The sequence below is a fragment of the Cupressus sempervirens genome, chromosome 3 (assembly GCF_028749045.1).
Source record: "Cupressus sempervirens isolate cs-2001-9-10 chromosome 3, ASM2874904v1, whole genome shotgun sequence".
NCBI lineage: Eukaryota > Viridiplantae > Streptophyta > Pinopsida > Cupressales > Cupressaceae > Cupressus > Cupressus sempervirens.
Window position 1 is genome coordinate 85,736,325 of NC_143120.1, and position 22,735 is coordinate 85,759,059.

Here is a 22,735-nt window from a genome sequence, read left to right on the forward strand (position 1 = left end):
CTAATCGTTGGGAAGTACATCAGATGGATGTGAAGAGTGCTTTTCTTCACGGTGACCTTCATGAGGAGATCTACATGGAGCAGCCATAGGGTTTCCTTCAGAATTCTTCACTTGTGTGCCGTCGTCGAAAGTCTCTCTATGGCCTCAAATAGGCTCCTCGGGCTTGGTATGCCAAGATGGACTCTTTTCTTCTATCAGTTGGGTTCACTTGGTGCCATTTTGATCCTAATGTCTACATTCTGCAATAGGGTGATTCACTCCTATTTTTGGTTTTGTATGTTAATGACTTGCTGATTACAAGAAGTTCTTCACCCACCATTAAGGCTGCCAAAGTTGCCCTTCAGGACAATTTCTTGATGACTGACTTGGGCTTATTGCATTACTTTCTCGGGGTTGAGATCTTTCAGTCTCCTTCCGAGATCACTATCACACATCCAAGTATGCTCTAGATTTACTCTCGAGGTTTCATATGGTTGACTACAAGCCTGCTCCGACTCCCTTTCTGGAGTCAAACCTGAGGCTCAGTGTTCTTCTCCACTTGTTGATGGCACCTTGTATCGCCAACTTGTTGGGAGTCTCATTTATTTGACTCATACGAGACCTGACATCTCATACATTGTAGGCATGGTCTCTCGATTCGTGTAGGAGCCTTATGAGCTTATGAGCTGCACTGGAAAGCAGCCAAGCGGATCGTTCACTACATTTAGGGTTCTCGTAGTTATGGGATTCACTATGCAACAGGTATTGAACTTGATTTGGTGGGCTAGACAAATTCAGATAGGGCAGGTGATTCTCAGGATCGCAAGTCTACTTCAGGTTACAACTTCTCACTTGGTATCGGTCCTGTTTGTTGGTTGAGCAAGAAGCAGTCTGCTATTGCTCTATCTTCTACTGAGGTTGAGTATCAGGGGGCTATGAATGCTGCCATTGAGGCCATTTGGCTTCAACATCTTCTCACTGAGTTTGGTATCCAAATTAAATGGCCATTAGTCATATTTTGTGACAACCAGAGTGCCATTCAGATCTCACGGAATCCGGTCCATCATCAACGGACCAAACACATCGAGATCCACATGCACTTCATCCGAGAGCTTATCCATGGTCATGTCATCGACCTTCGCTATTGTCCGACTTCTGAGCAAGTTGTTGATATCTTCACCAAACCCTTTACTGAGAGCAAGTTACTTCATTTGCGAGCTTTGCTGGGGGTGTGGGATGCTTCATCTTTTGGGGGGGCCTGTTCCTCTCACTTTGGAGTCCTGATTATTTTTGGGGGTCTCTTCTTTCTCTTTTGGGGGAATTTTATGTACATGGGTACCTCATCAAGCCTGACTTGTTGGGACTCATTTCTCCATCCACCTAAGCTTCACTTATGGGGGGGTGTTAGTGTAGTTTTTTTATTTCTTAGTGGGTTATTTATTTTTCCCTATATTGCTATTTTTTTCCTACACTTTTAATAATCTTGCTTAGGTTAATAAAGCATGTCTTATTTAAAAAGTGGTTTTGAAGTGTCACCTTCCTACATGTGAGCATCCATTAGCTATCTTAGGAAAATACTTTGCTATCTTTAGTCCGATAGATGGTTGCTCCTTATTGGTTAGTGTTGCTGCCTCCTCCCTCTTCCTAGTCTTTATAAGCATGCTACCTGGCTTGTATTTGGGATCGATTTCTTTTGCATCCTCTTAATGCTATTTGCTTCTAGCATTTGCATTACTCTCTTGGAGACTACTCTATGTTGCTATTTTGATTTTGTATCATTTGAATTCATAGTTTAGATATCTATTCTTTGCACTAGTTTTCTAGGTTATCAATTTTTTCAGATTCTAACAATAGCTTGGTTGTATAACTTCTTTGAAGGAGTCACATATTTTCAACATGAAAGTGCATGTGATATAGATGAAGATTCTATTCTTGGGACTTGAGTAGTTATTCAAAATTGAATTTTTTGATTTGACGTGAATGCTTTGAGTGGAGCTGTTTTAAAAAGATTCTATTCTTGGGAGTCGAGGAGTTATTCAAAATTGAAGTTTTTGATTTGACATGAATTTTTGCGTGGAGCTGCTTTAAAATAGCCTTCATGTATACAGCTAGCTTGGTGGTATAATTCATATAATTGAAATGTATGAGGCAATTGCACTATCCTTGTAAGGTATCATGCATTATTTATTTATGCATATATTGGGTGGATCTAGCATTTTTGGGCTGCAAATTCAAACAGATACGAGTCCGATGTGATTGATTTGTTATAACAGTTGGCCGTTTTGGACTTTATGGGGTTGAATATGCATTTTTGAGCTTGGAGAATGTGTGTTCCCATTAGCATCAATATTTTGTGGGCAAAATTGATTATGAAGGTGCTGTTTTGAATAAGGGAGAGTGATGTGACTCGGACCATGTATGGTATTTTCTGTGTGTAGATATTGGCAGTTCTAAATTATTTGATGTGCTAGGGTGAAAAGAAAAGGGACAATGTCTGATTTTTGGCCAAAAGTGCTTTAAGGGTAGAAATGTCTATCTATGTTTTGTCTAGGTAGTCTCATTAGTAAGTGTAGATGTGTTCTAAGTGTATCATGATTAAGAAAGTCAAGCGGGTCATAGATGTGGCATGGTATTGTTAGAAGAATTGATCTATGGTTTTCAAGCAATTTTAGTTTTTGACAAAAAAATAAAATCATTTCTAGAGTCTAAAATCGATTTTGTAATTTGATTTCATCTTCACAAAAGAAATTTTTTTTTTCTCACCAAAGAAATTCAAGATTTTCCAAAAAATTCAAATCTAACAAAATTTCATTTTTTGAAAATTATCCAAATTTACACAATTATATCCAAATTTTCAAAAGAAATCGTCTAAGTACAAAATTTACAATTTTATCCTACCGAGTGTTGCTCTTTGAAATTTTGTCCGGCCTAAGGATGAAATTGGTTGTTCTGGAAAATCAAGTTGAAATTGGGTGAAAATAAACCTAGCCCTCTCCCCTTTGGCCTTGAAGGTGTCCAAGACTTCAAATTTTCAAAAAAATTGAATCAAACTTTTTTAAACAACTTCGAAATTTTTTTTGCCAAGGCCATCAAAAGGGGGTCCCCAAAATTTTGGGGCGATGGTGTGAGAACCTCACAACACTTACCCACTTGGACTATGAGGTGCACCAAAAAGATATTCTTGGCCACATGGGGTCTAATTGTCCAATTGGTTGGAATCTTCTTAACACATTTGGAGGTACTTTTGTATGTTGTATGACCTTGATAAATATCCCAAATGCATGTTGGGTCATGTAGATGTCCTTGTGCCTTAGGCTTATAAATTCATGTATGCTCAAACCCTACATTTAATCTACCATTTGAAGCACAATGTCTAGTGCATGATTAACCCCTGTCAACTTGTATTTTATGAGGTCTAGTTTGCACCACCATGTGGTGTGGTGAACTTTTGATGATATCCCTCTCCTCTTGTGTTAACTCGTATCTGCACACGCTTTGATGGGTTTTCCTTGTGGTGGTGAGAAACCTCAACACATTTTCTTATGGAGCTCCTTGTCGAGAGTATGACAAATAACCTTGTGAAATTTGTGGGCTTGTAAGAGATAATGGTCTAGTGCCTTCTATAGTCAATGGTGGCCTCGTGAGTCATTCTATTGTATTGAACTTCCATTAGACACATGCATTGTTAGAAACTGCTCAAGTTGAAGAATGGTGTTTACCGTACAGGTAAAGAAATCAACGCATACAGACAATAATAGCAGAATAATATTCGCATATGCCAGAACATACATTAGGCTTCATAATATTCGCAATAGCAGATGATTGATGCTTTACAATGATCCCAAACGGGCTATAAAAACTACCGCCGAACCTTCCCGAAGGAGTCCGTCGGCCACAATATTACATCCGCTACAAACTATTTACTCGTTGGCTACAAAATAGAAAACACCGCCGAAACCATCCAGTCGGCTAACACCATCCCCCCCAAAAAAAACAGTCGTCTCCTGACGACTAACAAAATTAGGAGACAACTTATAGACCATAGAAGAAATACTAGAGAGAAGGGGGCGTCCCAGAAGTGTGCTGCTGGCGACGTAACTTGTACACCTGCTCTGTCTTGATGCGGAGATCTGTCTGAATCTAAGAATTAACTTTGACGGCCTCCTTTAAAAGAAACGCCGCATCCATGGCCTGCGTCCTAGCTAACTGCATCTCGTGCTTAGCCGCATCCTTATCTCGAACCGCTGCCTCCGTAGCTTGCTTAGCCACGTCCCTCTCTTGCACCGCTGCTGCCAAATCTGCCAGTAGTGGTGCCCGCTCTGCAGCCCATGCTGCCTGCTGGTCGGCCAAGTCGACGGCTAGCTTTTGTCTAGCCTTAGTCTCAGTTGCTAATGATCTCTCTACTGTAACCCTGTCCGCCTCCGCACGCCGACGACCGTAGTAAACATCTTTGTATAGTCCCACAATCTCCTGTGCCAGCTTCATCAGAGGGGTGTCACTGGTTCCCAACTCCGGCTCAGTGGCCCAATCTGCCAACATCTCAGCTGTCTCTGTCACCGGCCAGCCCCTGTCTACAAAGCAAGTCTGAAATTGCCGAGAACAAATCCCACGGATATATGCTCTGATCAAGTGCCACTCCCTCCGCCGAGTCAGGGCTTGAATTGCCACATTGTGTCCCTTCTTCAATGCAGACTTCATAGTCCTGAGGTAATCCCGACACCTGTCCTCATCCGACCCATAGTCCTCCTTGGCGAAGGCCTCCAATGACCATTCTGCATCACTGTTCTCCTCATCAGTGGGAGCCATGCCCACATCCGGTGCCGCCTTCTCTGCTGTTGGCGCAACCACGGCATGTGGCATTCCCTCCTCCTGAAGTTGAGGCTCTGGTACCGCTGGCGATGTTCCTGAACGCCTAGGAGACTGAATGGACGGACCCCGCTTGGCAAGAGTGAGTTGGAACTGCTGCCTCAAAAACTCACTAGCTCTATCCATCACCTCCGGTTGGTCAAACTGTGCAAGCTCCATGTTCGCCTCCGGTACTGGCTGGGCTGACTCCGCCTCTGCCAAAAAGGATGATGAAATGGTGACCACTGCATCACAATCAATGACCTCCAACCGAACCTGCGGCTCAGATTGTGGCGGTGGCAACTATGCTCTCGGTGGGACTGCGATGGTGACATCTGCTGGTACAATTGGAATCACCTCCGCTACAGCCGTTGGCAATGACTCGACGACTGTCCGTGGGACAACATCCGTCATTGCCTGTGGGACCACCTTCGTTATTATCCGTGGGACATCTGCCTCCGCTGGAGGAGTCATAAGGACCGGGGCACGGCGCTGACCAAACGCCGGAATGACTGTCGAAAAGGTAGTCAGGTGCGCCGAAGTTGACAGCTGAGGAGGGGTAAAGAATGTGGGCCCACTACCCGCTGCCTCACCATCAACTTCCGCCGAAGTGCTCACCTCTTTTTCCACGGACTCAACCTCGTCACTCGTCGAAGTGCCCTCCCGTCCGCTATCTGTCTCTCCGGAAGCAGCCAATCCGCAGAGTACTTTCTTGTGACCTGATGCTGATCCTCCGGTATCTAAGTGTCCCCAGTAGAATACGGGAGGCTCCCCGTCTGCCAACTTGCCCCTTGGAGGAGCTTCAAAGCCATCCATTGGAATTTGGCTAGCTGCAGCCTCTAGAAACAACCCGATGGCATGGTGCGGCATAAAAAATGTTCGGTGCTAAAGTGTCATGAATTCCTCCATCCTGTCGGCAAGCACTGAGGCCCAATCATATACCACTCCCTGCATGATACCATTCATAAACACAATCTGCGGCAATGCGATATCTGAGGCCCGGGTGGCGCTTGTCAACTTGCTCTTGATGACGTCCATGATACAACGCCAATGACCCTCCCGAATAAAGTCTCCGCGAAGCCCTCTGTACTTTGTCCCCTGGACCGTTGTCTCCCTCTCCACGGGTGTAAGATCCCTGCACACTAGATCTATCCAATGCTCCTTCCGTTCTCGTGACAGTTTATGATTCTTGATTTCCACTTTCCTCCCATCGGGGCCAGGGATGCCGAAAACCCTAGTGAAATCCCTAGGTTTAAAAGATACTGTCATCTGATGCTGCTTGTACAGGAATGTACTCGTTCTGCTCCGAGCGCTATATGTCTTTATCATAGTGCGCAATACTGATTCAAACAACCGGATGGAAAAGATGGGAAGCTGAATAGCCCTATGTACCTGTGCCCTTATCAAAATCTGTTTAATTTGGTCTGCCTTAGGGGTCTCTTGCCACCACTTCCGGCATTCGCTTCCACTAAGACTCTCAAACTGGACGGTGAGATAAGTGAGTTCCTCCTTGGTCTTCTGTTTCTTGCTACTGTAACCGAAAGGGCCTGCAACTCGAATTCCTGATGCCAAAATTCTTGAATTCTTTTCCATGTTAGCTGCCAACTGACTCTTCCACGGCTTCCGCTTGCCTGCCGATTCCATATGAAGGTGGCCTCTTATTTGTTATTTCTTATATAGTTCCGCTTACTCCCGCTGCAACCCAATGAAATTTTGCGGAAGACTACCTGTCCAATCCCCTGCAGGCCGAGAGGAAGAGAAATATGTGCAAAGTGTATTTAGAGTACCTGGCAAGGAATCCCGTTTGGAGGAGAATGTGAACTCCATAATTTTATTGCTGTTGTGATGAATGCACAAAATCTCCCTGCGTTGTCACTGCATTCTTCTTTTTACTTCTGTAGGATGAGAACATGAGCATGGACCAAACCTTACGCAGCTATTCAATATCCTTCAAAACAGTACAAAAAATGCTCACTCTAGTGTAGAATCTTGATGCCTTCATTGCCGAGTCGATCTTTGAACAACGCATTAGACAAATATATCCAAATGATGTAGATGGCCATTTTCTGTAGTCGTGAACTATTAAGTCCATCCAAATTTTGCAGAGTTTCAGTAAAACTTATATAATTAAATGTTGCGGGCCTTCAAGTTCACCAACGGTTGAGGCATTTCTTTCAAACTTGTGTAATCTGTATATTTTAAAACCAAATTCCTTTCATTCTGTTGAGCTTGTACTAGCGATGGATTTAGGACCGTCGAGTAGTGCACTCATGTAATCTCAGGTGGAGTTCTTGCCGGCGGAGACTGCCCGCGGAGGAGATTTTCAGCGCAAAATATGTTTAAGCCCGTGGGGCTTGCTTTGGTGGAGGGCGTTATATTTTTGAACAGAGGATTATACTGCGGGGCTTTTATTTTCAGTGGAGAATTTTAGCAAAGTTTTATGCCCGCAAACATCTGCCCGCGGGGCTTTTAACAACCCGTGGATAGACTGTTTGCGGGGACCTTCCGCTTCACTCCCGTGGACAGGCTGCTGCCTGCGGGGTCTTTGATTCTGCCCGCGGATAGGCTATTGCCCGTAGGGCTTTTCAGACCGCGGGGCCCCTTTGTTTTTTTTTTTTTTTTAAATTAATTAATTAATTAATTTTATTTATTATTTATTTATATATATATATATATATTTAAAAAAAATAAATAAATAAATAAATAAATTAATTAATTTTTTTTAATTATATATATATATATTTATTTATTTTTATTTTTTTGGCTCTCTATTCTAACACATCAAATAACATAGGTACCTCCAGATGACGTCGTCGCCAAAGAGTCCTGTAATGATGACGATGGAGGATTCAATGACGGCGAGAACTTTCTTGCGCGATATAGTTTCAACTTAGATCCGTTAACTGACTGAGCCATCTCCTGTCTGTCCAAGGTCGCTAGTTTGATTGCCCCAGTGTCGCCAATTTCTCGGATCTGATATGGTCCAACCCATCGCACTTTGAATTTTCTCGGCTTGATTTCATTATGGCCATCATACTTCAGTACTAACTGTCTCGACTGGAATCTGCTACGTTTCAGATGCTTATCATGCCAGAGCTTACGTCTGTTCTGTGCCACTTCCGTCGCCCACTGTGCCAACAACCGTTTCTCCTCCAGTTTATTCAAATTATTCAATCGCTCTTGTAAGCTTCCGTCATCATCCAATTTGTTTTCCAACGCTATTCGGAGACTCGGAATCATGAATTCCACTGGGACCACTACTTCCTATCCAAACATTAACTGGAATGGTGTGTGCCCTGTCGTCACCTTGTACGTCGTGCGGTACGCCCACAGGGCAGCGGGTAAGTTCTCCCAATCAGCACCTTCCACCGCGTAGGATTTGTAGATGATGGATACTAGAATTTTATTGGTGGCCTCTGCCTGTCCATTTGCTCTTGGATAGTACGGACTCGACAGTGAATGATAAATCTTAAACTAAGTGGTGAGTAGTCGAATAACATGATTAACAAAATGACCTCCCCTATCACTTGTTAATTGCAACGGAATTCCATACCTGGTGATGATCTGTTCATAAATAAACTTCGCAGTGCTGACGGCCAAGTTATCTGGTAATGCACGTGCCTCCACCCATTTGGTCAAGTACTCAGTTGCAACAATGATGTACCGGCATCGTCGAGTCTTGCTCACCCTTAGTGGTTGAATGAAACCTAGTCCCCATCTCTCAAAAAGTTCCTGCGCATGAGAGGGTTGAAGTGGCATGAAATCCCTCTTCAGCAGATTCCCGGCCCGTTGGCAAGTGTCACATTCGACGACCCATTCCCGTGCATCATTGTACACCGTCGACCACTAGAGTCCTACGAGTAATATCTTCCGTGCAGTGGTGTCGGGTCCCATGTGGCCTCCCGTAGGACCCTCATGTGCTTCTTTTAAAACTTGCGGTATCTTCTCTTCTAATACACAACGTCGAAGAATATGATCCGGCCCCATTTTGTAGAGAAACCCATTGATCAATTGAAACGTACGACTCTTGATTATCAACTTGCACCTATCACTCGGTGACATCCCCGTGGGAAACTATCCTGTTGACAGGTACTTGCCAATACTCCTGTACCATTCCAGCAGTACCCCAATCTGAAACAACTGTGCGTCAGGGAAGTCGTCATTCACACCATCCGCTGGTTCCCCTGTTTTGATTCGCGACAGGTGGTCGGCATTGACATGTTTTTTTCCTAGCCGGACAATGATTTTGAAAGTGAATTCCTGCAACAGTAGTAGCCATCTGCTGATCCTCCCTTAGATGACGGGTTTATTAATCATGTACAACAGGGCTTGGTGATCAACATAAAACACAAACAGTGTAGCAAGCAAATAATGACGGAATTTTTGCACAGCATAAACCATTCCCAACGCTTCTCTTTCAGTCGTGCTGAGTTCTGCTCGGCCTTTGAGAGCAACCGGTTGGCAAAGTATATTGGATGATCCAGTCTGTGATTACCAGTCTGTGCCAGGGTCGCGCCAATCGCATAGTTGGAGGCATCCACATGAACATGAAACTCCTTATTCCAGTCCGGATATGCCAGGATGGGTGCCGTAGCCAGTTGTATCTTTAGCCCTTCAAATGCTTCGTCTTGCTCTTTATCCCATCTAAATGATTCCTCCCTGCAGGTTAGCTTATCTAACGGTTGGGACACCTTGGCAAAATTTTTAATAAATCTCCTGTAATAACCTATATGCCCGAGAAAAGACTTTACCTCCGTCACATTAGTAGATGGCTGCATTTCAAGAATGACTCTCACCTTGTCGAGATCCGTCTTTAACCCTTACAGACAATGTGTTCGAGCAGTCTTCCGTGCGGAACCATGAATCTGCACTTCTTGGGATTCAACGCTAGTCGGGCTCTGCGACATCTCTCCATACATTCACCAAGTGCTGCCAGGTGTCCATCCTCCGTGCTAAATATTGACCAATCATCCAAGAAGGCTTGGAAATTTCCCACAGACATCCTGTCGAAGATATGCAATATAATCCGCTGGAATGTGGCCGGTGCATTACACAACCCAAAAGGCATCCGGTTGTATGCGTAGACCCCATCTTCGACAACAAACGTTGTCTTCAACTTATCCTCCTCCGCTATAGAAATCTGATTGTATCTGGAGAACCCGTCCATAAAAGAGTAGATTTCATGTCCTGCAACCTCCTCCAGAATGCTATCTGTGAAAGGAATCGGAAAAGGATCTTTGATCGTCACTGCATTCAGGCATCTAAAATCAACGCATATCCGGATCTGAATAGTATCCTTCTTCAATGAAATGACTATCGGTGACACCCATTCACTGGTCTGTACCTTGAAGATAATGCCAGCTTCCAGCATCCGGTTGATTTCCTCCGTAACCCGTGCGGCATAGTTCTTGTTCATCCTATAGGGTCGCTTTCGTATAGGTACAACTCCTTCCACCAGCGAGATGCGGTGCACACACAATTCCGGCGGTACTCCTTTGAGGTCCTTGTATGTCCATGCAAACACATCCTTGTAGTCCATAAATATCTTGAATGCCGCGGCCTTGAGTACTGGATCCCAATTATCTCCGACTAGTATGTTCTTCGGCTTTGCCTCGTCCCCCAAATTCATCATTTGCAGCGTAGCTTCATTGTACTTGATTGTCTCTCCTTTACTGAATGCATGGGCGGGTGTCACATCCAACGGTGCCTCCCCCTCCTTTACTTCACTAAACTCCTTCAGATATTCATTCTCAATTGACAGAACATTGCAGCTGTGAAATAATTCATAGTCTTCCATTTGCCAGTGGTAGAGACCGTTGACGGAATCCAAGTCGTCATCCGTTTTTCCCTCGTCCAATAGGAGGACGCCCTCCTGATTCGGTTCCATCCGTCGTCTACCTTCGTCCTCCTCTCCCTCAGAATCTGACGAGAGGGCCTCTTCCCCTACCATTTGGGTATGCAGATCAATGACGAATCGGCGGCCTTTACTTTTGAGGGATAAAGTGTTCTGCTTCCAGTCGTGTCGAGCTCTTGCTTCGATAAGCCACCCGCGGCCTAGGATGGCGTCATAGCCTTTCCTTTTCAACGGAATCACCACGAAATCCATCAGGAACGGCTGGGTGCCAATGGTTACCGGCTGTGCCATGAGAATCCCCAGTGGTTTAATGCCATGTTGATCGGCAGTCAACAGCTGAAATCTTGGAGGCCACAATGTCGGCTGTCCAAGTTTCCTCCAAGTTTCTTCTGGCAATACATTTACGCCGGACCCTCCGTCCACTATGGTGTCTGTGAGAACATGTCCAAGTATCCCCATCTCGACAACTGCAGGGTGCCGTCCGGATGTCAGCGCCAGCAACATCTGATCTTCCTCCCGTAACAATTCCCTTTTCTTTTCGTTGACTCGGTTCTCTCAGTGACTTTTCCTTCTCGAGGCTTGATTCTCCTGCCATGTTTGAAAGAGCAGATCGAAGTTGGGGCATGGTGAGAAGCAAATCACTTACCTTTACTTGCACCTCCGTTTGCAAAATTTGTCATACTATGTTTTGTTCAGCGGAATTCCTTGCTGAAGTGCCGGCGGTGCCCGGAGGTGTTACTGCTTGAGATACTTTTCCAACCTCCGCCCGTGCTGCCGCAAATTTCTTCTTTTCTTCGACGAGGTTCGGGTATTCTTTTGCTTGTTGCCGCGTAATTGCCAAAACTTCTTCCTCATCCGCTCCAACAGTGATCAAGTTCACTCCGGATTTTGGACATTTTGAGTCGTCGTGATTGCCGGATCCGCACCATCGACACAATAGTTGAGTTGTATTTGCCGTTGGACATTCCTGCACAAAATGCCCCCACAAGTTACATGCTCGGCACTGAATAATCGGCCGTCCGTTTGCATCATACTAGATCTGGCTTCTGCTCGTATTGGTATTGTTATTGTTGTTATTCTGTCCACGCCGATTATTCCTGTATCCTCCAAATGTAGCGCCGGCGGCATTCGTGTTTCCGTTACCACCTGACGGGGAAGCCTCCTGTGTGAGAAGTACCTGCGGAGATCCTCTTGTTTTCATGTTAAAGGGGCAGTCTGTTGTTGAATGTCCCATGATCTGACAGATGTCATAGAATTGGTTCTTCGGACACGATCCTTTAGTATGACTATCGGTCTTATATTCCGTGCACCATAGTTCACTACCTTTTGGCTCCTTCTGCATATTTTTAAACTCCTTCATTATTCGAACCATATCCTTCTGTAAGGCATGAACCTTTTTGCTACTACCTTCATCGTCGTTGCTATCATCTCCAGCAAATTCGTCGTCATCAGAGTTAGAGGAGCTAGTTTTCTTCTTCTTTGTCTTGTGCGCACTTTCAAGGTCCAGTGCTTTGTTATAAGCATCCACATATGACGACGGTGGCACAATTTTCATTTTCCTCCGCAACTGCGAGCGTAGGTCGTCCACAAACCACCTTTTTTGCAATCCGTTCGCCGGCTTGCTTTCCATTTTGTTTATTAAGTCTTTTAATCTCCTGGCGTAGACGCGGACAGTTTCGTGCTTCCCCTATTTCGTATTGAAAATCTCTGCTACGATTTCATTATCGTCCCGTAAGAGTTTAAATTCCGCCAAGAACTCCTTTTTAATCTTATCCCAGGTATCCAGCTTTTGCGGATCCATATCCAAAAACCAATCAATCGCGACACCCCGTAGGGTTGCCGGAAATTGCCTGACCCATTCGTCGGCACCTGTGATTCCATTTGCCCGCCAGATCGTCTCACATGTCTTACAATGTCGGATGGGGTCGACTGTACCATCGCCTTCAAATTTTGGCAGCTTCTCTTTGGGTCCCGCCATCACAACACTGGAGGTCTGCACTGTCACACTGGAGGTTTGCACTCCTACACCGGCAATCGGCACTCCCACACTAACAGTCTGAACTCCCACACCGGCGGTCTGCACTTCCGCACCGGAGGTGTCGACAGCTGCAAACCTTGGTGAAGAAGAAGGATCCTTAGAAATTGTTTCCCGCAGAAGTCTATCCTGGACGAAGAGATCACTCCACGCTCGTGCTTCGTCGGCACTGCGAGCCGTGCAAGTTGATGCTCTTCCGTCAGAGTTTTCCTCTTTTGACGAACACAAGTTCAAGAACTCCTCCCATGCTTCTTCCACCAATTCCACCCGCTGCCGAGTCTCCTCCAACAATTCTTCCGCGCTTCGGTGTCCGTCGGCAATCTTCTAAAATCTTCGTCGGCGTTCGGCTTGCTGTGCCAGAATTAAATTCTCTTACGCAGTACGGATTCCATCTTTTCCCTTCGCCTTATTTCGATCCTTGTTAAGCTGATTTGGCATTAATCTTCATTCCTCCCACCTTCCAGATTCATAAGGCAACGACGCCAAATGTTTACTGTAGAGGTAAAGAAATCAACGCATACAGACAATAATAGCAGAATAATATTCGCATATGCCAGAACATACATTAGGCTTCATAATATTCGCAATAGCAGATGATTGATGCTTTACAATGATCCCAGACGGGCTATAACTATTACCACCGAACCTTCCCGAAGGAGTTTGTCGGCCACAATATTACATCCACTACAAACTATTTACCCGTCGGCTACAAAATAGAAAACACCACTGGAACCATCCAGTCGGCTAACAAATGGTAGCCTTATACTTTGTTTTCACACTATGCTACCAACTTTCAACAAGTGATCATCTTGCACACTGTGCTACCAACTTTTACACTCAAATCTAATTAGGTTTTCCCATACAAATGAATATTCTATAACGTTGTTGCCTTTTGGCTTTCCTATTGCAATTTGAGGCTGAAAATGTCTCTTTACTTTGTTACTGCTTGCCATGACCCAAACTGGTGTTGTTGGCAATGAATAATAAATCCTCAAAAAATGCTTGTAAATTATAATGCCTTATCACACCATCATGATAACCGTCTCGTGAGATTAAGATTGTAGCTTGAGAAGTGCACTTTAGAGGATTGACGGTTTGGAAGGATGAAGTTGCACTCTGAGGCATTGTAGGAACCATATGATATGGTACAAATAATGCTGTACTATATTAGATGAAATTACCATAATGTGGTACTGATGTTTGTAAGTTGTACAATGCTGATGTGAAAATATCATACCAAGGATTGGTTACCACTGCAAACATGTGTGCATACAATAAGTGCTGAACCCACAAAGTTACCAAATATTGTGTGATGTGCCCAATTTGTTGTATATTCCGTATAGAGTGATGAGAATGCTTCAAGTGCCACTACAGACTGGGACCAAACTACGGTATGGTGGATTGTGTTAAATTGAGTGAAAATCATTTTGTTAGATTGACATATGGACCATAGGAAATCACTGTATTGATATAAAGGCCATACCAAATTGCTATGCTGGTGCAAGTGCAACCAAGAACAATGGTCATACAGGCTAAGGTGGATGCCATTGTATACTTTAGCGATATACAAGCCTTATGAGTGTTGGAGGGTGCTATACTTGAAGATATAGATATGGTGTAGATCGGACCATGATAAGAAGTAAGGGTCATATGGTATGGTACAATGGTACAAAAAGTTGTCTGGTTGGAGTGAAAAAGTGTTGTTGCCAATGTTGAAATTTTTCGCTAGAGTGACAAATGATATTACCAAGAGCTAAGTTGCCAAAAAGTGAGAAAAATGGTTCGAGTGTGGATTATAAAGTGCACAAAAGTGAGACGTGACCTTTACTGTTTTCAAATTTTAAACTATCCACTATAATTTTTTAATGTTTATGTTCTTTATTTTACTTCCCTTCACAAATTTTAGTATTTGATCTGTCCTCTTTAATAAATTTTACTTCCAGCCCTTAGAATAATATTTTTAACTTCAGTCTTTTGATAAAATCCTTTTTTCTTCATTTTTCCAATTTTTGTTCCTTATAATTTCTTTTTGCCTTAGCAATTCATGAATTTGTTTTGTTCTTCACTTGCTCAAGTTTTAATTTCCTCACCTACTTTTAATTTTTTCATCACTTCTAATTTTTTCGTAATTTTCCTTTTCCCATTTTTAATTTTTCCTTTTTATTTTTGCCACATTATTCATTTTTTGCATTCCCTTTCTTTCTACATCTGACTGTTAACTTTCACTTTTGGTTTACTTCCATCAATCGTTGTACAATGATTTCGTATAACAATCATGTTTGTAATAAGTGCCTACATATTCTATATCAAAATTTTTGTCAATCAAATGAGCATGTTGCATACCTTTGTGACTATTGTTGATGTATCATGCACAATATTGTTGGTACTATGCAGCTTGCTGATTTGGTATTACTCACCAAAGTGAATTTGTTTGCCTCTTCCCTGCCTAATAACTGGAACGATGTGTACCCTTTTGACACCGTGAATGTTGTGTGATAGGCCCATAGTACGATTGGCAGTTTTTCTTCCCAATCTTCTTCTTTGATACTGCACAACTTATAATGATTGAAACCAACACCTTGCTTGTTGACTTTGCTTGGCCATTTGCTCTTAGGTAGTATAGAATGAACAATTTTTTTTTCTGAATTTTATTGTCATCAGCTGAATGACATTATTGCTGAAGTGTACGATCACTCATTATTTGAATGGAAATGTTAAAAAAAAAAAAAAACTATTCCTTGATAGACTAAGCTTTCTGTACTAATGTTTCTATTGTCAGATATTGCCCTTATTACGATAATAGATAATCGTCTATTATTAGTTATTGGTAATCTATTTGTAATTTATTGTAAATATTAGAATGTTTCTAATATTTAGTTAGCTTTAGTTAGCTGTAGTTTTTTTAGCTTTCTTTCAGCTAGAATAGAATGTTTCTATACTTTATGATCGTTTCCTAAGGAAATATCATTCCATTCTTTTGTATATAATGACCTCTCGGTCTCTGTTTATAGCAAGCATTTACCAATTACTTCGTTCTATGGTATTAGAAGCCAATACATCAAATTTTTTAGAAAATAATATAATTTCTTTTGAAATTATTTGCTAAGATTTTTTGAAATTATTATTGAGATTTTTCTCTAAAGTCCATCAGGGTTTTTGTTTTTTTGAGAAATTCTTCAAAATCCCTAGGTTTGAGCTAGGGTTTTTTTGCAATTGCCATTCATCTTCTAGTATTTTTTTTGCTGGCATTAGACCTTGCGCCCAATCACAACATTTTTCTGCAAATACGCCATTCTTTTTGGGTTTCTTGCAGCAAAGGCTGTTTTTGCTTGAAACCCTAATTTTCTGCACCGGATTCAAATTTCTTTTTTAGATTCTTGGTGGGTTTTTCAAGAGCTCAACTGGGTTGTTTGTTTTTTCTGGGTACCTCGATTTTTGAGCCAGTAGATCCAGAAACCGATAACCAATGTAACACCAACATTGGGGTGCGTTGGGATGAGTTTTTGGGATGGGGGGAAATGGGCCTCATTTTCGGGACGGTGTGGGGTTGGCAGCAAGGGGAGGATAGGGCAGGGAGGGTTGTATAGTAGGCATATAGAACTTGAAATGCTTGTTTTGAAATGATGTTTCAGTAGAGCATGCCAAATTAAAATACTTGAACATAGCAAAATTGCAACATGAACTAGAACCATTGAACATTGAACATTGTAACATACTACATACCCAATAGTAACATTCAAAAATAAAAAATCAAATAGAAATTGAAGTCCCTATTCGAGCAACAACATTCCAGCAACAGTGTGGTTGTGGAATGGTAGAGGTGGGGGTACTTGGGTACGCGAGAACTCGGTGTGGGGACGTCTCGGGCACGGGTACTTTGAGGTTTGGGAGTGGGGTGCGAGTCCTCGTGTAAACTGTCGATAACATATTCTTTCTGGGTTTTTTGATCTCTCTTCTGGGTCATCCTTCAATTTTTTTGGGTCTTTTGTCTTTTTGCCTCAAAGAACATGCCTCCATAGCTTTTCACTTTTCTTTGTTGAAAAACATGCCATGACATCTTTGACAAACATTCTACTCAAGAACAACTCAAAATTCAATGGTGGAAATTATGGCACTTGGAAGCAGCGAATCATAACGATTTTTGAATATCAGAATACCGATCAAATTGTTCGAGGTGTGACACAACGTTCGGCTGCCCCTAGTACTGTTTAAGATACATGGGATCTGAATAATCGAGAGGCGGTGATGCTTCTCAAATTATCCATAGCTGATGATCAACTCTCTCAGATTCTTTCTGGCAAGACAACTGCCGAGATATGGACACATCTCAAAGGTCTTCATAAGACTTCTGACAAAAGTAGAGCTTTCTTCTTGAAGAACACTCTGTTTTCTATTATCATGGATTAGCGAACCTCGCTCCAAGCTTACTTGAATAGGATTCAAGAACTTCGTGATCAGTTGCTTGCCATTGGTCACAAGATGAAGGAAGAGGATATTGTGGTTATCACTCTTCGGAGTTTACCAAATTCCTATGAGCATTTTATCAAGACCCTCAGCATCATGTCTTCTGGTGTTGATATGAAGTTTACTGATCTCTACACACTTTTGCTTTAGCAAGATTGGTGGAAACAACAATTCGGTAGCAGTTCCAGCTCCACCTCCACAAAGCAAGCCTTTGTTGCTAAATCCTTTTAGAAGGATAAAGGCAAGTTTCAGCAACTGTCTTAGCAGGAGTCTTCTGCTCCAGCATTAGATGACTCCTGGAAGAACATTCAATGCAATTATTGCTACAAGTTTGGGCACTTGAAGGTTGAATGTTGGAAACGCTTAGTTGCACAATCTAAGCAATCAGGTTCGCAACCCAAAGTAAATAGTGCAGAGTACACTGAGAAGACGAAATTTGTCTTTTATGCCTTCATGGCTTAAAGACCTGCAGATCATATGAAGTCGTCTGCCCGGTACATTGATTCAGGTGCCTCTCGTCACTTCACTCATTGCAAAGGCTAGTTCACTAACTACCGGCCTTATTCAGACTGTTATTTTTGGTGGCGGAGAAGAGTACATTGTTGTAGGCAAAGGGCTTTTCTTAGCGTCAGGACATTGATTATGAGTAGACTTTTGATCCTACTACAAAGATGAGCACAATCAAATTAGTCCTAGCCATGGCAGCACAGTTTGGTTGGAAGGTCCATCAGATGGACGTCAAGAGTGCTTTCCTAAATGGTGATCTCCACGAAGAGATCTACATGATATAGCCTTCTGGTTTCAAAGTTGCTGGTAAAGACCATTAGGTTCTCAGATTGGTAAAAGCTCTCTGTGGTTTGAAGCAGGCCCCTTGGGAATGGTACATAAAAATTGATAAGTACCTAAGTGATCAAGGCTTCTAGAGGAGTTCTTCAAACTCAAATTTGTACATCAAGACTACTAACAGTGACATCATCCTTTTGGTCATTTATGTGAATGATTTGATCATCACTGGTAGTTCGACATCTTTGATTTAGGGAATCAAACAGAATTTATGCTAGTCTTTTGATATGACTGACCTTGGGCTCATGCATTATTGCCTAGGTGTTGAGGTTTGGCAATAGTCTTCTAGTATATTAATCTCTCAGTCCAAATATGTAGGGCTCTGTTAGACAAACTTGGTATGCAAGATTGTAAGCCTGCATCTACACCCATGGAGAAAGGTCTCAAGTTATCCACAAAGTCTGATTCTCCTTCCATTGATGATACTGCATACAAGCAACTAGTAGGTAGCCTCATCTACCTCTTTGCTATTAAGCCTGACATCAGCTCTGCAATTAGCCTAATCTCACGCTTTATGATAGCTCCTAAAGCTGATCATTGGATGGCCACAAAGCGCGTGCTTCGTTATGTGAAGGGCACTTCAGATTATGGACTTTTGTACTCTCAAAGTTCTACTCCTAGACTTAGTGGGTTCATAGATTCAGATTGGGCAGGCTTTGTTGATGATAAAAAGTCAACTTTTGGATATGTGTTCGATTTGGGATCTAGTGCCGTCACATGGACCACTAAGAAGCAGCAAGCAGTTTCTCTCTCCTCTACAGAGGTTGAATATAGAGGGACTATTAAGGAAGGATGTGAAGCTGTTTGACTTCGTTAGATGCTTGGGGATATGCAAATGTCACCAGTAGGACTGACTACTCTGTTCACCAGTAGGACTGACTACTCTGTTTGTTGATAATGAAGGCGTTATCAAGTTAGCCCGAAATCCTGTCTTCCATGAATAAACCAAGCATGTTGATGTTTACTGTCACTGCATACGACAACTGGTTAAAGACGGGATGATAGATTTGCAGTATGTTCCTACCACATATTAGATTGTAGACATTCTCACCAAGCCTCTTGGTCCTGATAAGTTTGTCAAATTTAAAGGACAACTTGGTGTTGTAGATAGATTAACCATTAAGGGAGGGTATTACGATAATAGATAATCGTCTATTATTAGTTAATGGTAATCTATTGTAAATATTACAACTTTTCTAATATTTACTTAGCTTTAGTTAGCTGTAGCTTTCTTTCAGCTAGAATAGAATGTTTCTATTCTTTATGATCGTTTCCCAAGGAAACATCGTTCCATTCTTTTGTATATAATGACCTCTCAGTCTCTGTTAATAGCAAGCAAGTATATACCAATTACTTCGTAATAGCCCTTACCTTCATCCACTTTGTGAGATATTCAGTGGTTACTACAATGTACTTGCATCTATGCGCTTGGCTGACCTTCAACGTGATGGAACTTTGAAATTTTGCAAATGAGAATTTCTGAGCACAGTGCTTTACCTGATCACTCATTAAATAAAATGGCTTGGAAATGATAAAGAATGCATGAGGAGTTTGAAATCATGATTCATTTTTCAATAAAATCAGATTTCCAGAGGGATTGGCTGTATTGATGGTTGTCACCTCATCTAGAGCACCAATAAATACTAGATACTTGGTGAAAGCCACAATATCCATTGGAAAGGAAAGTTTGGTGTCTGAAAGAAATGCAGCATATGCTTGATCTAGGAGTGTTGATGAAATTGAAGATCAGTTGTCTAAATACGTTTGACTTAAATAGCTCTGCTAATATCACCAACATCTTACTGTTGTTTTCCGAAGCACCATGTTTGAAGCAGAGGGGCGGCCACAACACTGCTGTGCATGGCTTGGCATTGTTAGTAGTTTTTCAGACAATACTACCGTCAGCGTGCCTGAAGAGGTAACAAATAGGTAGAGATGCAGTTTCATATGTGGAGTTGCTTATAGAATCAATTATGGGTGGGTTGGAAGGACTCATAAACACTCTGGATTCTGAAGGAGGTTTTGGGTCATTAGAGTACAAGATTCTACCAAGGCAAGCAGCGATACGAATGAAGCATGCTGCTAAAGTTACTATGCCATCAGCAGAATTAGTCAAAAATGGTGTGAATTTACCTCTTCCAGGCAATGAGAGTGAGCCTGCAAGTAGAAATACAATTAAAATATTTGAGATTCCAGATGCAAAGGCAGGACCAGAAAAAGTAGATGTCGTTGTGGTTGACAGTGAGGCTGTAAATACTCTAGAATCACAGGGAACTGGGGCTAGAATCCTTCGTGGTGAAGGCGCATTGGAGCATTATCTTGCTGTGCATAAAGAAAAGAGGTCATTGGCTGTTATTGAAGGATTCAATCAAGGTGTTCCAGATGTAGAAACTGAGTTTCTTTCCAAAGCCACATGCCCACCATAACCTAAGAAACTTTTCCCAACAGATTTCAAGGAGAAGCATGGAGACCTAATCTTCTTTCTTAATAGAGTCATGGGCGGCGTCCAAGCCCCTCCATTTGAACCATGAATGTTTTAGTTTATCAAGCAAATCACTACTGGAGTAGAGATGATCAACTGGGCCAGAATTATAAATGATAATGTGGATGAGAAACTGAGAGGATCAGAGCACACAAAGGCTTTCAGTATGAGTTACTAACACTTTTACATGCTGGCAAGATGTTACAAATATCTGGGATTGAATTGCATAGGAGTTCTGGGAAGTAGGAAAGATCAAGTCAAAGTATGTGATTGCTACCCGCAACTACTTTTAGAGGAGATGTCTCACTTAAAATGAGTTAATGATGCATTCTTGACACATATCACCAGGAGATTGCAAGGAGGCACTCATCGATAGTTATCACAGGAATCCAAGGATTTAATAGGCAGATTTGGGTCTTGTTATGTCTGATTCACCAGGTTCACTTATCTGAGGATCCAGGGATTTGCAGGATGTCCCTACAGACTGCATGTTTATCCTACCAACAAGATAATATTGCTTTAAGTCATAAGACAGTTGGAAACATTTGGAAAATTTCAAAAGGCTAAGAAAAAGACCAGAACTTATTTTCCACTTTTCATAGGGAAAATTTTGGAATCATGCTCATCAGCACAAGGAGCAGAAAAGGCAGATTTGGAAATACAATGGTATCCACTTCAATTATATAAATCCACAGCCAACAATGATCCCTATAACCGTATAGCTATGTTAGAAGATGATGGAGAATGCACTCAGTCACACCATGAAGATATAGAAAATGAGGATCTTTCTTCTATAAAATGGTCTAGTTCTAAACTTACAAATCCAACAATATTATAGAGGCTAGCGACCAAGTGAACTTCTTACTAGGTGGATCAGCAAATCCACAGGCTGAAAGAAAGGATTCCGTATTACTAGCTTGCGTTTGATAATAAGTATCTAATGTTGTTGCTGTTTGTTGCAGGTGGAAGGATTACACACAGATCATGTATTAGCACCTGAAGTCGCATTATTCCCATGAAGCCCTTTTATGATTTAATGTAAAGTGAATACGAGAGGAGAGGTCCTTGCAGATCTAAACTGTGGAGTCACCAAGCGTGAAGGATGAAACGCTAGAATGCAATGGTTTGGAAATGTGCATGGGAAGGAGAATTACTGGTTCGATAGCATTCCCGACCCCGGTGGAGAACAAAACCAATGCGTCCAAAGATATGCGATTGCCCATTATACTCATTTAAATAAATTTTTAAACGGGGTTTAGTTTATAAAGATGTAAAGTTTGTAAGGTTATCGGGTGGTTGTAATTTTGTTTAGGTAGGTGTTTTGGAGAGATATGTCTTTTCATCTCGCACCTTTTCATTCAGTATAAATATGAGATGTAAAACATAAGAGAGACAGATGACATTATTATTATTCATATTTTAAATTTTTTTTGCCTTGTGATGATGTATTATATTCTTTTAATTGGCGAAGGAAATGACCTTTTGAACTAAGCCTCTAGATGGTGAATTATGGAATAAGTTCTTGTGCGATTCTGGAGTTGAATTATATTGGATGGATCACCTGTAGGAATGTCTCCAGTACGATTTTATTTCCGGATCAGTAAGAAGTATTTTTTTTAATTTATTTGCATTAGAGTTTTAATTTTTTATTAAGTTGTGTCCTTTATAAACGTTTTTAATTATTTTCTATAAATATTTTAATATTTTGATAAGTGGATTGGATCGTTATTGCATTTTAAATTTGATAAACGTAAATATTGTGAAATATTTTATTGTTTCCATATTTATGTCTAATTTGTCTCCACAGGAGTTAACGTGCATTTTAGACTAATTTAAATTGCTTTTATATAATTGATTCGTCGCGTCCGAATTATTAAATTTGTTTATAGTTAAAATATATTAAACTTTATAAAGTTGTACGTTTCAACTAATAATATTGACTCTATTGCCCATTTTATTAGGCACTGGTCTTTTATTCTTAATTCATAATCCATACGCTGGCAAATGTTTCATTTCTTGCCTTTGCGGAATTAATATATTCATCAGTTGCATTAATATATATTTATTTTTTATCTAAACATTATTTCAATCATTTACTTTTGTTCTCAGTTCAGAAATTGCAAGTTTAAAGTTTTCCTATAGTTCTTGCCATTTGGGAAACTTTTATTATATTCGTGTTCTAATCGATCTGTTTTAAGTGTCTTGGATTTAAGTGTTTCATCCAAGATTAGGT

At 41.6% G+C, this 22,735-nt stretch overlaps 1 protein-coding gene across 6 annotated transcripts in view; it reads left to right on the forward strand.

The window, feature by feature from the left end:
- Nucleotides 1-22,735, forward strand: part of LOC149564902 (succinate dehydrogenase [ubiquinone] flavoprotein subunit, mitochondrial) — a 141,012-nt gene that overhangs the window by 78,364 nt on the left and 39,913 nt on the right. The gene's annotated exons all lie outside the window — the stretch shown is intronic.